Here is a 15,409-nt window from a genome sequence, read left to right on the forward strand (position 1 = left end):
GTAGTAACAACCATCAGTGTCCATTTCCTTTCTTCCAACATTCCCTTCTCCCTACTTTCCTCCCTCTTTCCAGTTCCCCCCCCCCCCATCACACTCTCACCTCACAGTTCCATGCATCTGCTTCATGCATTGCTGTATTTTCTACACCCTGCAGCCAGTAGCCTAAACTAAACATTTAAACAGCGATACAAGAGTGGAGTCCTACCCTGCAAGAGTAACACCCATTCTTGAAGCCAAATATTTATTTGCCTTTCAGCTGCTGGAAAATGCAAAAGGTGGTGAAGCAGAATGATGGTCATGGGATTAAAGCAAAAGATAAGAGAAAAAAAATCAGGGGTTAATGCCTGTGGGAGAATAAGGAAATCTATGAGGCAGTCTATTGGGTGACCTGCAGATGTTCTGGGCTGGTCTCTACCTCAGGAAGCAAGTATCTGATTTCATTGCCTCAGTTCCCTGTCACTAAAATAGGAAAAATTCTTTTTACCCAACCCTTTATCCTGTCTATATAAGCTGTAAACTCTTCAGAGCAGGGAGTGTCTCTTACTATGTACAATGCCTATCAAATAAGGACACTGAACTCATGTAGGTAGGGCCTCTCTCAGGAATTACTACCAGAACACAGGACATAAAAATCTTTGCTATTAAGCTCTAATTAGGCCATGTCTTAAGCACATATGCTGGATGCTGTGAGGTTGGTGAGGTCCTTGCTACTCTGTTCCTCTCCTGGTTTCCTCCATTGTTCTCTTCATACTGGTCAGTTTTAACTTTATTGCTCCTGGGCTCAGCATAGGACTGGCACATTCTACCTGCAGATTTAGGAAGCCATTACTGCAGTGCTTATGTCCCAGCTCTTCCAGATTCAACTTTGACACTGCTTCAGTGGGATTTGCATCTTGGACACCAATGTAAACAATGCAGTGACAAAGAAAAATACAAAGGAGAAGGGAGGTTGTGACCATACTCGTCAGGGTCCAAGCCAAAACTACTGGGCAAACGCCGCTACTGAATTCCACATGGCTTCAGGCATTTCCCCACGCCCACTCTGGAGTGGAGGTCCCTACAATAGTCCCTACAATGGCTATTCCCCCTCTGGTCCATCAGTGCAGTTGCCACTGCATGCCAGCTCTCAGCCAGCAGAGCCTCACTCCTGGGAGTGCCAACTGGCACTGCCTTGCCACTGCAAATGGGGGGTAAGGGAGGGCTAGTAAGCATATTCTTTTTGCCTCTTAACCTACCCAGCCCAGCCCCACTGCTTGTCCCTATCCCCCCATCTCCATGGCAGCACGTTTCCTGCTCCCAGTGCTGTGCAGTGAACCAGCCCCCAGTTGGATTGCTTGGCTCACCAATAACGTGGCCAGAAGGCTACTTCCTCTCCCCACTGTCTCTGCCTGGGTTGGCTCCCTGGGAAAGCCCAAGATCTTCCGGCCTGCGGCACTGGACAAGAGGAATTAAGCTGTGAGTGTGCCAAAGCCCTGCACAGTGCTGGCATGGGGAAGCCTCTCTGCCCCCTATCTAAGATCTAGGGGAAAGGGGAGGGGAGTAATTTGTAATCTGCTCATGTCCCAATCTTGCAGGTTTCACAGCAATCCCCAGGTAGGGGCTTGTTACCCACTTCACTACCCCCTCCCAGATGACAAAGTCATGTTTTGTAAGGCTGCACAATTGCTACTAATTGGCACATTGCAAAGTATTACAATCAAGTCTGCAGACATCCAAGCTACATCTATCATTCCCTTTATCTATCTTATCAGCTTTCCAATGGTGTGCCTGCAGAAATGCTTCTGCACAAACATGCACACAAACCTTGTTAAGCTGCCTAGAAATGTGTCCAACACCTGTTTATGAAATCAATAGCTGATCTCAAGAATGTGACATTGATTTCCATTCCCAAGATGAAAAACCAGAAAAGCTCCTAAGGGTGAGTGATCTTGAGCATGCTTTCCCTGCCCCAATTACTCCTATCTGCAATTGGTTGCTAATTTGTTTCACTGAAAAACTGAGTAATAATAGGGAAAAAAGCCACACAGTATCACTACAGCTGAAGAGCCTCAAATGGGCCCTTACTTTTGTATTTGTTCTTTCCTGGCTCTCCCTTCTGCATACATGGACTAACATTTTCTTTTAACAGTAAAGAACAGTAGCAAGGACTCCTCCTAAAGATAATGGAGATTCTTTTAATTTCAGTTTCTAAAGAGAGAAAAAAATAGAGCAAATTAAATATTGCAATGGGTGAAACTTTGGTTAGGATTAAATATGAACTACATCCCCAGAATGAAGACTACATTTGTGAAAATACTAGTGTACTCCACAAAGCAGGCAAAAAACCAGAAACATCGATCTTTGCCTGCCATCAGTTCATTCATCCTGGAAAATTATACACAATTTCAGCTTTTTCCTACCCTGCCAAATGATTTGAAATACACCATCTCATATGTCTGCAGTTGTATAAACACTTTAATCAAGAAGCCATGTTGATGGAACTTATAGCATTTATATTAAAACATAATTTGTACAAATCTTCATGCAAGTAACAGAAAGGAAAAATACTTAAGTTCAATATTTAAAATATGGCAAATTCAAATTACAGACTTACATTTTGATGCTAAACAAAAATGTAACAGGATTCAGTGATTCTTAATATGTAAGTGTATGCTTACTGTGTTTAAAAGCTACTGAATGCCACAACATGCTGTCTTTTACTGTGAACACACGGATAATTTGTATTAAATTAGCATCCAAAGGACTAATGTGTATTCATTTCGTTTCTTCCACCACCCCCATGACTTTATCTGTGGTTAATCCTAAAGAACTACTTCTGCAGAAAGAGCTCAGAAAATGTTAAGGGTGAGCACACTATTCATAACACCACACAGGCAGAGAATAACAGAGGTATGTGCAAAGACTGAATGATCTGCAAATTCATGCTGTTTGCAGCAACTCCAAATTATAACCCTGACTCTCAGATAGCCAAGCTGCTGGCAGACATCTCCTTAGCGCAGAACAGTAAGTATCAGCAACCCACTTGGAAAGTGATTGAAAATAAGATAATTCACCATTAGTGCCCCTCATGGCAGCACACAGTGTAACACATTAGCATACAGAAGCTTAAACAAGGTCAACACACAAGCCATTCTAGACTCTCTACCTGGTGCTAATTAAGAGACTTCACCAGTTGCAATCAGAATACTATGTGACCCACTATATCTATGTAACATCACTAATGATATGTACCAGCCCATGTTATGGCAGTTGTAGCGTGTAATGTATGACACTGTATGGCATCTTATTGTAATCAGAGCCTGGAATACTTCTGCCTGAACCTTATTACATACACCCACCCACCCCAACTTCTTCAGAATAATGTTTTACTATGCAACCTACTTTAACTGCTTGTTCCCAGTTGTCTCTTAGCTTTGGTAAAGTCACATTTCCACCAAAAGAGGATCTCTGGAAAATTTTGTCATCTCTTGACTTTAAGCTATGAAGAGGCTTTGTAACAGTATTCATAACAAGTGCAAAAGGCAGTTTAATGAATGAGAGTGCAGTGAACTACACACTTGAGGCGATTTCACTCCTTCTCCACCCCAGAGCCAACATCAGGAGAGCTGGGATGCAAAAAGCTCATTACGAAGCAAGAATACTTGCTGCTGATCTAAGTAAGTGGCCTGTCACTTGAATTCTCTGGGGAAATTGCTGTTAAAAATATAGACAGAATGATGGCCTGTTATTTTTCTTCCCTCTTTGAATGGGATGTGCACTGCACTGTAAACAGAATAATGCAAAAGCTCAAGCCATACATTATTGTGGGGAAAACAAACAATTTTAATTTGGAACTGAACAAACCCTGAGGACCTGGATTGTGTGTGTTAAATGAACCACTCACCAGATATTGTTTCTCTTTCCCACTCCCTCGTGTACTCTGAGTGAGCAAATCTGAAAGGAAACTCATTACCTATTTCCTTGAATAATAATTCTACTCCAATTTCCAGGCCTAAGTTTACATTGTCTAAAGCATACGTGGAAGAAGGGATGTGGTTTCCTGACATCCCTCAACCCATCCCTAGAGTCTTTTGGCAGTCTGAGTGGCTGCTCCACCAGCTTTCTCCTTTGGGGGAGAGGTTTAAGTTAGACAGGGGCAATAAAGATTGAAAATCCCTGCAGTCAACAGCAACGAATGGGGAGATAGGACACTCATTGCAGACTATTGTAGTCAATAGCATCTACAGCGAAGCTTTCTCAAGACTGTTACTGGCATATTTCATCTATATAACACAAACTGAAGCTACAAGTTAGTTATTTCCACTAATGGCCACTACCTGCAGCACAACCCAGGTCCTGTTCACCTCCGTGAGGCATCAGATAAGCCACTAATGTACAGTAATCACTTGAAGACAACAACCACAAAAGTTAGCACTTGAAACAACTTGCTCAAAAAACCTGCTGGCTCAACCTGGGGTGCAAGCATCACAAAAGCTAAGAACATCAGCCCTTGATCTTTGCTATTCAACAGCAACATGCTGTGCTCCTGTCTGATGTTGCTTGTCTCACACGAGGCTGATCGATACAGAACTTAAAACACAGCTATGTGCATTGTTACTGGAACTTTACTTCAACTCCATTGCCATGGCTGTCAATACTTTGTAACAGACACCATTTATGGTCATTTATGCCACCAAAGGACACGATAGTAGACTCTGCTTGGTGCAATGAGTGGCCAGTGACAACAATCATTAATTACTTGTTTGTCACCGACCCAACCACCGGTTTTGACCTGCTAAGGCACACATGGTTGTTTCAAAATCAGTTTCGAACAGGACAGGGTAATTGTGCGGCCAGTCTTTTCAAATAGGGTTTATCTAATGTAGATGCAGTCAACTTCAGACCATGTCAGAGATCTTGATGAGTGCCCACTGACTACTTTGACAGCAGGCTACCGACTCTTCACCTGGCTGATGATGATGCTATCAAATAGTTGTGCAAACTGCCCATACCGTGAGAGAGAGTGGGGAGATAAGGTTGGGAACTGGTCTTTGTGCCTGTGAAGGAGTTGTGTGATTAGCATAAACCAGCCAAATTTTCATGGTCCTGTCTGAAACTGATGTTTACTAATTGGACTAGATGCTAAACTCAGCTGTGGGCCCACTTTTGGAAAGCTGCTAGCAGGCCTGTACCACTTTGTTTACTAAAGACTCCATAGCCATGGAGCCTCATGGCTCCCATTGGCTCCGTTTTGCCATTTCCAGTCAAGGGGAGCTTTAGGAAGCAGCATGGCCCAGGCCACCACTTGTTGCGGCTCACCTTGGGTGGAAAAGGTGAACGGGAGCCATGAGACTCTGTGGCTGCAGAGCCTTTAGCAAACAAAGTAGTGCAGGCTCACCAGTGGTTTCTTCAAAATGGGCACACGGCCCACTTTCAGAAACACTGTATCATACCAATATGTGTTTGGCTTCTGTGGCTACATTTTCAACCTCAGAATGAAAGTAACCTCTGCTACTTGCTTCAGATTTAGAATCTCTAGAAACAAAAAAAGACCAATGATAGTGACCACACATGCATTTACAAATACAAGGTATATTCGGTCTCAGTATTATTAAAGTTACAACTAAAGCTATGATTACCCATGCACATAAAATCCTGTGAAGACCTATGTATAAATTAAAAGGATAGTTATACTCACATCTCAAACAATATTCCTGGAGTGTAATGGATGCTTTGCCAAATGATCATCAGTAGAGGGATTGTTCTGCTGGAGCTTTCCTGCAGGGAACTCACTTTACTCAATGTGGGGGCCCTCTTATCTTGTGATTCTGACTTCACCTAGCACTTTATATGTGAGTGAAGGTATCCGTGTTCTCTTTATTTGTATTGTGCTCCCCCAAGAATATTAGGGTACCTTGTTTTTCATTGGTTTACAGCAGTTTTTTTATCACCATTAGTATTTATGCACGACATATACTTGTGTTAGAACTAGGACTACTAGATATCTGGTAGTCAAAATTACTCTTGTAATTAATTTTTCACAGTACTACACAGTGGCTCATCTATTCCTGTAATCTTGTAGGATTGGGTTATTCTTTAGTTACTGAGGTCAAGCATTTCTTAAACCTATGTCCTACTATGGCTAAACTAAAAATCTTATAGGCCTTAGGCTGTTGGCCTTGCATATCAACTCTACTTAAATACCTAATGCATACTTATCACTATTATACATCTATAATCCTTCAATTTAAATCTATTTAGTACAGAATAAGAGACTACTGGACCTGTAGGGAACATCAAGTGGTCATCACGTCCAGTACTCTGCACACATGGGAAAACCAAGCATGATCTAGATCATCTCTGACAGGTGATTGTCTAACCTGCTCTTAAAACTCTCTAATGGAGATTCCATAACCTCCTCCCTGAGCAATTTTTTTTCCAATGCTTAACCACCCTGACAGTTAGGAAGCTTTTTCTAATGTCCAACCTCAATTTCCCTTGCTCCAATTTAAGCCCATGTCTTCTTGTCATGTCATCAGAGGTGAAGGAGAATGATTTTTCCTCCCCTCTCCTTGTAACAAACCTTTAGGTACTTGAAAGCTGTTATGTCCTCTCTCAGACTTCTCTTTCCTGACTAAACAAACCCAGTTTTTTCAATCATCCATCATAGGGCATATTTTCTAGACCTTTAGTAATTTTTGTTGCTCTTCTCTGGATCTTCTCCTGAAATATATGGTCACATCTTTCCGAGAATATATTGTCCAGAACTAGACACAGTACTCCAGTTGAGACCTCAGCAGTGAAGAGTAGAGAGGAATAATTACTTCTTGTGTCTTGCTTACAATGTTCCTGTTAATAAATTCCAGAATGATGTTTGGGTTTTTCCTATAACCATGTCACACAGTTGACTTATTTAGCTTGTGGTCCACTATGACCCCCTACATCCGTTTTTGCAGTATTCCTTCCTAGGTAGTCATTTCCCATTTTGTATGTGTGAAACTGATTGTTCCTTCCTAAAATGAAGTACTTTGCATTGGTCTTTATTGAATTTAATTCTAATTACCTCAGACCATTTCTCCCCTCCCTGCTTGGTATCAGCAAATTTTGTAAGAATACTTTCAATTCATTATCTGAATTGTTGATGAAGATATTGAACAGAACCAGTCCCAAAACTGATACCTGTGGAACCCCAATTGTTATATCCTTCCAAAATGACAGTAAACCATTGGTAACTACCCTTTCGGGATAGTTATCCAATCAGTTATGCACCCACCTTACTGTAGCTCCATTTAAGTTTTATTTCCCTAGTTTATCTTTGTCAGTCAAGTGAGACTGTAACAAATCAAAACTTTACTAAAGTCTAGTTAATACCATATCTACTGCTTTCCCCTTATTTACGAGGCTTGTTATTCAATCAAAGAAAGGTTGGCTTGATATTATTTGTTCTTGACAAATTTATGCTGACTATTATTTACCACCTTATTATCTTTGCAAATTGATTCCTTAATTATTTGATCCATTATCTTTCCTGGTCTATAATTCCCTTGGTCAATGAAGAGCCGTACAAGAATGCCCATTTGTATGACTGAATATATACAACTTAATATTATTGATAATTGACATAATTAATAATAGCATAAACAAAAAGTCTGAGTACAATGTTATTTAATGGTACTTCTGGTGCATCTTTTCACACATTTCTTTGAAATTTACATAACAACTGGTCATATCCAGCTTAATGCACACATCCAGGCTGTCTTCTGTCAATGTTATGGCAGGGAGCTGGATATGTGGGGGTGCAAGAGCCTGGGTTGTGGTGTATAATGAGCTCAGGGCACAGGGTTGGGGTGGTTGTGGGGGTGCAAGTATGTTATGGCAGGGGACTGGAGATGTGGGGGTACAGGAATTTGGGAATGTGGAGGTATGGAGGCTCAGTGCAGGGGGTTCAGATGTATGGTGGGCTCAGGGTCAGTGTGCGTGGAGGTGTGTGCAGTAGTGTTATGATACTGTGGCCAGATGGGAGCTGGGCCCCTATTGGGAGCTGTTGGCCAGGCTTCATTTTTAAATAAAGTAAAGTATTATGTCCAACACAAAAAATTTCAACATTGTCTTTATTTATGTTGGGGGTGGGGAACCATTTTTGGGTTGGGGGCCACTCTCCCACAGAAAAATCAGTCAAGGGCCACACAAGCAAAAAACCCCAAAACCTTCACTGATGTACCCCCCAACTGAAACACCTCATACCCCTGATGTTCCAGCCTCATGGTGGGGGAAGGGTCAGGGAGGCCTGAGGTTGGGAACTGGTCTTTGTGCCTCATCCCAGATTTACTCTTCTGCGGTTCCAGGTTTAGTGGAGTTTGTGAGCCTCCCTAGGCTCTGGGGTGGGCCAAAAATGAGAGGTTAAGTGTGTGGGATAGAGCTGCTAGCGAGTGGGATAAGGATGCAGGATTTGGGTGGGATGTGGGGTGCAGGAGGGGGTGAAGGTGTGAAGTCTGGCTGGGGAAAAGGGTCAGAAACAAGGGAGAGTGGTGGAGTAGGCAGGGAGTAGGATGTGTGGCCAAAGGGGAGGGTGTAGAAGCAGGCTACCGGCAGCTTGTCTGTCTGGGGGGGGATGGATGGGGCAGGGGCAGAGTGGGGGTAGGTGTCTGGCCAGGGGGGAGGGTGCAGGAGCAGGCTACGGGTCTGGGGGTCTTGGCAGAGAAGGTGGTGTGTGAGGGGGGGCTAGAGGTGCAGGGTGTGGGCATGAGGGACTAGGGGGGCACATACTTGGTTTTGTGCTACATTCTCCTCCCATGCACCAGAGGCTTTCCCTGCTGCTCCAATGGGAGCAGCAGGGAAAGCCTCCAGGAAGCATGTCCACACACTCCTATTTCCCCAGCTGATGGAGGAAGAGGGGAGCAGCAGTGTGCAGCTGCTTCTGGCTCCAGCTTTTTTCCCTCACAAGCTAGATCCAGAGGGGAGGCTCTAGGCTTTCAGCCTTTTCCCTCCAATAGGAAGCCACTGGTAGCACTCCAGTCTTGCAAGGGACTGCAAGACTGGTGTGTCAGCACAGGCTTCCTGCTGTGGGAGGAGCGGGGGCGGGAGGGGGGCTGAGCTCAAGCTGCAGAAGAGCCTTATCTGGCTCCCTAGTGAGCCATATTTAGCTTATGAGCCATAGGTTGCAGACCCAGATGTAGACAATAGGACTGCCTGATCCCATGGCCAGCATTTTTCCAGCACAAGGAGTTTGCGGGTACAAGGGGTGGGAGGAAGGCCTCTGGTCACCTCTCCTCCTCTACCTTGGTATGTAGAAGCAAGATTGTTTGGAAGATAGAGAGAAACAGCACTGAACTATGGGAAAGTAGATCCCACAACAGGCTGGATAGACACAGCTTGTTAAATGTATTGCAGCTTCTGGGGAGACAACCAATTTTGCTTTTAGAACTTATTAGTCTCAGTATAGTCTGTCATTTAGATTATTTTATATTCTTTCACAACCAATTCTGATTTTATGCCTATCCATCCTAGTGGAATTCTGCAATTGTTGTATTTAGAGCCATAGTAAAATTGTAGGATTCTCCCAGGACTAGCCTGTATCATTAACCTTTTTATCTAATAAATACAATTGTTTAATGTTTTAGCTAAAGCAGTGTGTATTGGCCAAAATATTTTGGGGATGACTACTAAGGTTAACAAAGGCTGTTCATGACCCTTTAATAGAAAGGCAAACTTTAAATGAATGGACCTGCTCAGGACCTCCCTGAACAATGCAAGATGCACATTTTGGGGGTGAGGATTTGCAAGTATTGCTCTGTGTGTAGTTCATGAGTGGTTGGGAGATTATTCAGGTAACTCATTTGGGTGTGACTTTGCATGCTGGTGACTGTGAATGAACAGAGCCCGGAGAGGTTTGCTGCTTATTAGCAAAGCACTGGAAAAGACATCCCGGGCAATAGAATTAAAGGGATGCAGTGGCGGAACAGTCTACATTGTACCCTAGAAGATGTCACACCTAACTTGTACCAAAATGAAATTCTACCCGTACAATGCTAGCATTTTACAAAATGTACACAAACATTTCATTATAATTCAGGACAGGGGAAATAAGAGACAAATCATGGGGCAAACTGAAGCTCTAAATATGTACGGATACTTTAAAGTAGGACAATGGAGAGTGAAAGGAAATCTAAAGTTTTTAAAACCCACACGAGGAGGAACTCTTCCACATCTTGAGTGGAAGGTAATACTTCCTATACTACAAGCACAGAGAGACTAGGCTCAGGAAATGTTACTTACACAGATGACAATAGAAAAATGGACCAAAAAATATGGGAAGGGGTTTTCTTTTCACCCCTACCCCAATCTTATCTGCCAAATTCAAATGAGAATCAATGATTTCTGACGGCTACTATTCCCTTTATTCCATGGATCTGTCTACCTAGAAACATCCTTGCAAAATTCTCACCCCTTCTAAAAAACCCATGAGAGACTCACAAGCACCCCTTAAAAACCAAACCAAGCCATCCTCCACAAGTCTCATGTTTTCTCCCTGGTGAGACCATTATCCAAAGCTCCACCCTGCCATTACCTGTGGCTTAGCTCCTGTATTCTTCTGACGATGAGGAAAAGCCATTTGTTCTCAGATCAGTAAGAAGGTTTTAAACATATCCCTGCCAAATACAGGACACCAGACAAACATCTCATAACAGCCCCCTAATAAATCATTAGGGCTTTGATTCATCAGTGAGTCAGAGGCAGATATTCCATCCACTAAATCAAACATCACTTCCTGTAGCACTTGGATTGTCCTTGAAGGATTACCATCCAACTGTTGGATTTGAGGCTAGCCAAACTACAACACACCTCACTGCTTTGGTGCCTATAGAGTGCTGGGGTAGGCGACAGTTGATCCAACACATTTATAAAGTTACCATCCAATAACTATATAAAATACTTGCTTCAGGCCAGTTCTCACAGAGAATGCATAGTACCCTCAAATATCAAATTAGTTTGTAGTGATTTAATGCAAACAAATATAACATACAAAAACTGGGATAAAGCATGACATCGCATAACACAGAAGTGTGTATCTGAGGCTACATCTAGACTGCATCCCTCTGTCGACAGAGGGATGCAAATCAAGCACGTCGAAATTGCTAATGAAGCAAAAATCCCGTGCTTCATTAGCATAAACATAGCCACTGCTTTTTTTCCAAAACGGAGCTTTTTAGAAAAATAGCAGTCTAGACACGGATCTGTCAAAAAAACCTCTCTCGACAGATCCTGTATTCCTCAAAAAATGAGGTTTACAGGATCTGTCAAAAAAGGGTTTATTTTTGACAGATCCATATCTAGACTTCTGGGTTTTTTTTTTAAAAAAAACTCCGTTTAGAAAAAAAGCGGCAGCCATGCTTATGCTAATGAAGCATGGGATATTTAAATCCCTGCTTCATTAGCAATTTTGATGTGCCTAATCTATATCTCTCTGTCGACAGAGAGGTGTAGTCTAGACACAGCCAAAGATAGGAGGAGGAAAAGCAATTTGAATTAGATGCATGTATTCCAGACACATACCCACTGGGATGTGAACTGAAATGGTTATAAGTCTTGACCATTACAATACACTGTAAACTAAGAGTTAAAAAGAAAATTGTGAGATTCAAGGTCTTGTTTACCACTGCTCCTTGTCAGGCTGCTGCAGCATCAGTTACACAATGGCTGGGCCAACAGGAACAGAGAAGTAATTAATCATTTAGTTCTAAACACCTCATGCCTGGTAGCAGAATCAGTGGGCTATCGGCCAGCAATCCACATGGGAATAGTGAGGAAACACTAAATATTTTCAAGAAGCTAAATCTATTAGAGCTTTGGTTTTATAAATGTATAAGAGTATAAAATGCATTGCTACCTTTTAAAAGAGACATATCAGGGAAAAATAAATCCAAGGCTGACCATAAAAACTTGGATTTTTTGGCCCACTACCTGTGTGGCAAAAATCCAATAAAAATTGGGAAAATTACCTATTTGTTATTGCTTATTTCTAAATGTGCTTTTGAGATTGGGTTAACAAGTAAAGAGCCACAATAAGCAGTCACCACATGAGTGGTCCTTTCGAGTCTGGCTGACCAACTAGAAGGAAAAATTTTACACCAAGGTATATATTTAAGAAAGAACATGGATTGAGATAGCTTTAGCTTCTTCACCCGCTATCTCAGTATAGCATTGATTTTTTTTTTAATATATAATATGTGGTGATTTTTCTACTGTAAGATTACTATGGTCCTTTTGACATTTCTTTTTAAGATATCTATCAGTGGTGATTTAACAAAAGAATGTGCAGGATTTGTGGAAATAAAAATCTGAACCTGAAATGGTCCTTAGCTCAGAAGAGTTCCCCCCACCAAAAGACTGGGTGTTTCTTAATTAATAGTTATAATTAAACAACAACTACTGTTGCCAAAATTCTATTTTTTTTTTTTTTGCTCCTCTTATGATTAAATGCTAATTATCTAACCATTTTGTTTGGGTTCTAGAGGCCAGCATAGCCACAACACTCAGGCCCGGCCTTAGGGCAAGGCGAGCAATGCAGTTGCCTTGGGTCCTGTGCCTTCAGGGCCCCACGCTGCCCGGCACCCACCCAACACAGCCACATGATGTAGCCAACCATAACAAGCCACCTTGGGCTCCACAAACTCTTTGGCTGGGCTTGACAACACTGTATGAAGGAAAGTTTGTTCAAATGTTACCCAAATTAGGGCCGTAAACATGGGGCTTACGAATTTAAATTGTAGAGCAATTACTTCAACTTTCAGCCCAGAAACTCCCTCCAGGGTAGGGCTTGGGGAAGGGGTGGAGAGGAAGCAGGTCAGGGCCTGGTGTGGAGGAGGTTTGTCCCAGGCCCTAAGCCCCCTAGGGATAGGCCTGACACCATCTATGACCAACTGCCACATAATGAGCTCCTAAAAGCTATCAAAACTAGTGCCAATTACTACTCATGATAGAAGATCAACCTTTTTGAAAACAGATGCCTAATACATTTATTATTAATAAGCAATATGTGAGACTGACTTCCAGCTGAGATATTTTTAGTACAGCTCATTCAGGCTTGATAGCGACGGTCCCTTTATGCTCACATATAGAGTTGCGGTCTACAACTGAGAATCTGATCCAAAACCTATTTATTTGTGTCAATAGAGTCTTCCCACTGACATCACTAGGTTTTAGGTCAGCCCTCAGGAGTATTTTCATTCAAGTATGAGCAGAAACAAAGTGCATGGCCTGCCCACATCAAGTTTTGCTACTGCTTAAAGATTTCTGATAATTAGTTACTGTCTGCTTTAACATTTAAGTGGCAGACAACAAAGTGGTGATATAGCAATTAAGAGTCACAGAAGATGGATAGTTCACAAAGTGCAAACAGTGGACAGATTTTTTTCTCGTTTGGTTCATTTAAGCACTAGACTGACATTTCATCCCAGTGCAATCTATTCTCCAGTTGCATTTCTGTTTATGTTCAACAATGTTTAAGAACAATATCAAAACAACTTCTTATATTACTGGCTAATTTTTGTCCCTCGCTTATTCCCAGTTCGTGTCTTGGAAACTATTACCTCTTATGGTAGTTTCATTTTGTGAATGCCAGTCTGGTCAATAAATGCTGCTCAGCAATGATATTTCAACAAGATCAAGTGAGAACCTGTCTGATACCAAGTCCTCTCCACTCATTTACAAATCATATTTATTAGATCTGATACCTCACAAGGTAAGAAGCAGTTAGTTTCCTAATTTAAAAAAAAAAAACACCCAAAAAACTCCCACATTTCCAAGAGCAAAGGCTAGTGCAAGCCCCGAGCATAACATAAGCATAGCAGAGGAGTTATTTCAAAACAAGTAAATGAGTTGTTCATTAGACCCTGTATTTCCTAAAACATGGAACTTTGTAAACATTTACATTAAAGCTTGTGTCATACAAGCAAACTCTTTGGTTAATTTGCTATTTGGATAACATTTTTTTAAACAGTGTTCAGGTGATTTGAGATCCTAAGTCCCATTGTCAAACATGACATAGGCATTCAGGGCAAGATTTACAAAGATATTTAGGTGCCAGAAGATGCAGATGAGTGCCTATGCATATTTTTCAGGAGCATCTAACTGGTTTAGGTGCCTGACCCCCCACTGATTTAAGGTACATATGAAAATACCACTATATACATAAATAACTTTGAAAAAAAAAAACCTTCCCCTGAGTACCTATGTCACTTTGAGAATGAGGTTTAGACTCCTATGTTATCTAGGGAAAGTTTTACTTTATCTCTACAGCTATTACTAAGGTTTACTTATATTCCCCTGTCTGTACCCAACTCTTGTCTATTATATTATTGTCAAACTGCAAAGTTTCCTGGGGCAAGGAGCATAATTTTGTTCTGTGTTTGTATAGCGCCACACACAAGAGGGTCCTTCTCCACAACTATGACCCATAGGTGCTACTGTAATACCAATTAAATCTGGTAGCATAGTAACCAATAGCCACACTAACTTTTATTTTGGGCTAGAGGCATGAAAAGGACAAAATGGATGTCAAGCCAACATTTATTGCTTTTCCAATTTTAAATAACCAACAAAGTGGAAACATTTATTTGGAATTTTTATATTACATTATAATGGAAGTTCCTGGCTTTCTAGATGCATTTTTTAAAATATTTCATAAATAGTAAAACCAGTGATTAATGTGCAGACACTATACATAGAGAAAGGTGCTTTGTTTTGTTTTTTTTAAGTCACTAGTATAGTTATATGCTCAGGCCCAATCCAGTGCCCAGCATGAGTAGCTAGGAAAATATAGAGGGAATTATCACAGGCCATCAATGTACTCAACTGCCTGGCTAGTTATTGTGGTCTCAAAGTCACAAACACACACCAGGTTATTATCTTTCACCAAGATATGTATTTAGCATTTGCTTAAAAAGTAATACTATAATGTAAGCTTACAACAAGGAGCAGCATCCCCACAGTCTTCACTCTGGAACCTAGGCTCCTATTCTAGGCTCTCCCTAGTTTTCTGTGCCTATTATATCATCCCAATTATATCATTAGCACAATGAGTACCAGCAGGTGCTCATAATCCCCCAACAGAAAGGTTTACTGCCTCCAGCTGGATCTACAGCCTTCTTAAGGCTTCAGCGGTGTCTGAAATAAGGGTGTTGCTGATAGTGCCTGACTCCATTCCTTAGCTACAAAGCCACCCCATAGCTTCTAAAGCAAGCATAAAACAGCAGTGGGAGATAAGGATGCCAGATCAGTAAATACTGCATATTATTCCAAAATTTCCACATTGCAAGAATTTTTCTGCTATCCTGATGAGAAGAGTCTTGTTATTCACTGCTTTTGAAGCTATTTCAACACTTTTTTCATTAATGTGTAAGCATATTGGATAGTTTGTTATTTGCAAGGG

At 41.5% G+C, this 15,409-nt stretch overlaps 1 long non-coding RNA gene across 1 annotated transcript in view; it reads right to left on the reverse strand.

Moving 5' to 3' along the window:
* LOC112547277 (uncharacterized) overlaps nt 1-14,999 on the reverse strand; it is a 70,389-nt gene extending 55,390 nt beyond the window's left edge. Inside the window, exon 1 of the long non-coding RNA XR_012902276.2 lies at nt 14,947-14,999. This is a non-coding gene — a long non-coding RNA (uncharacterized LOC112547277). The remainder of the gene's footprint in view (nt 1-14,946) is intronic.
* Nucleotides 15,000-15,409: the final 410 nt, after the last annotated feature.

This window comes from Pelodiscus sinensis, chromosome 3, assembly GCF_052426305.1.
Source record: "Pelodiscus sinensis isolate ZL-2025 chromosome 3, ASM5242630v1, whole genome shotgun sequence".
In the NCBI taxonomy this organism is placed as follows: domain Eukaryota; kingdom Metazoa; phylum Chordata; order Testudines; family Trionychidae; genus Pelodiscus; species Pelodiscus sinensis.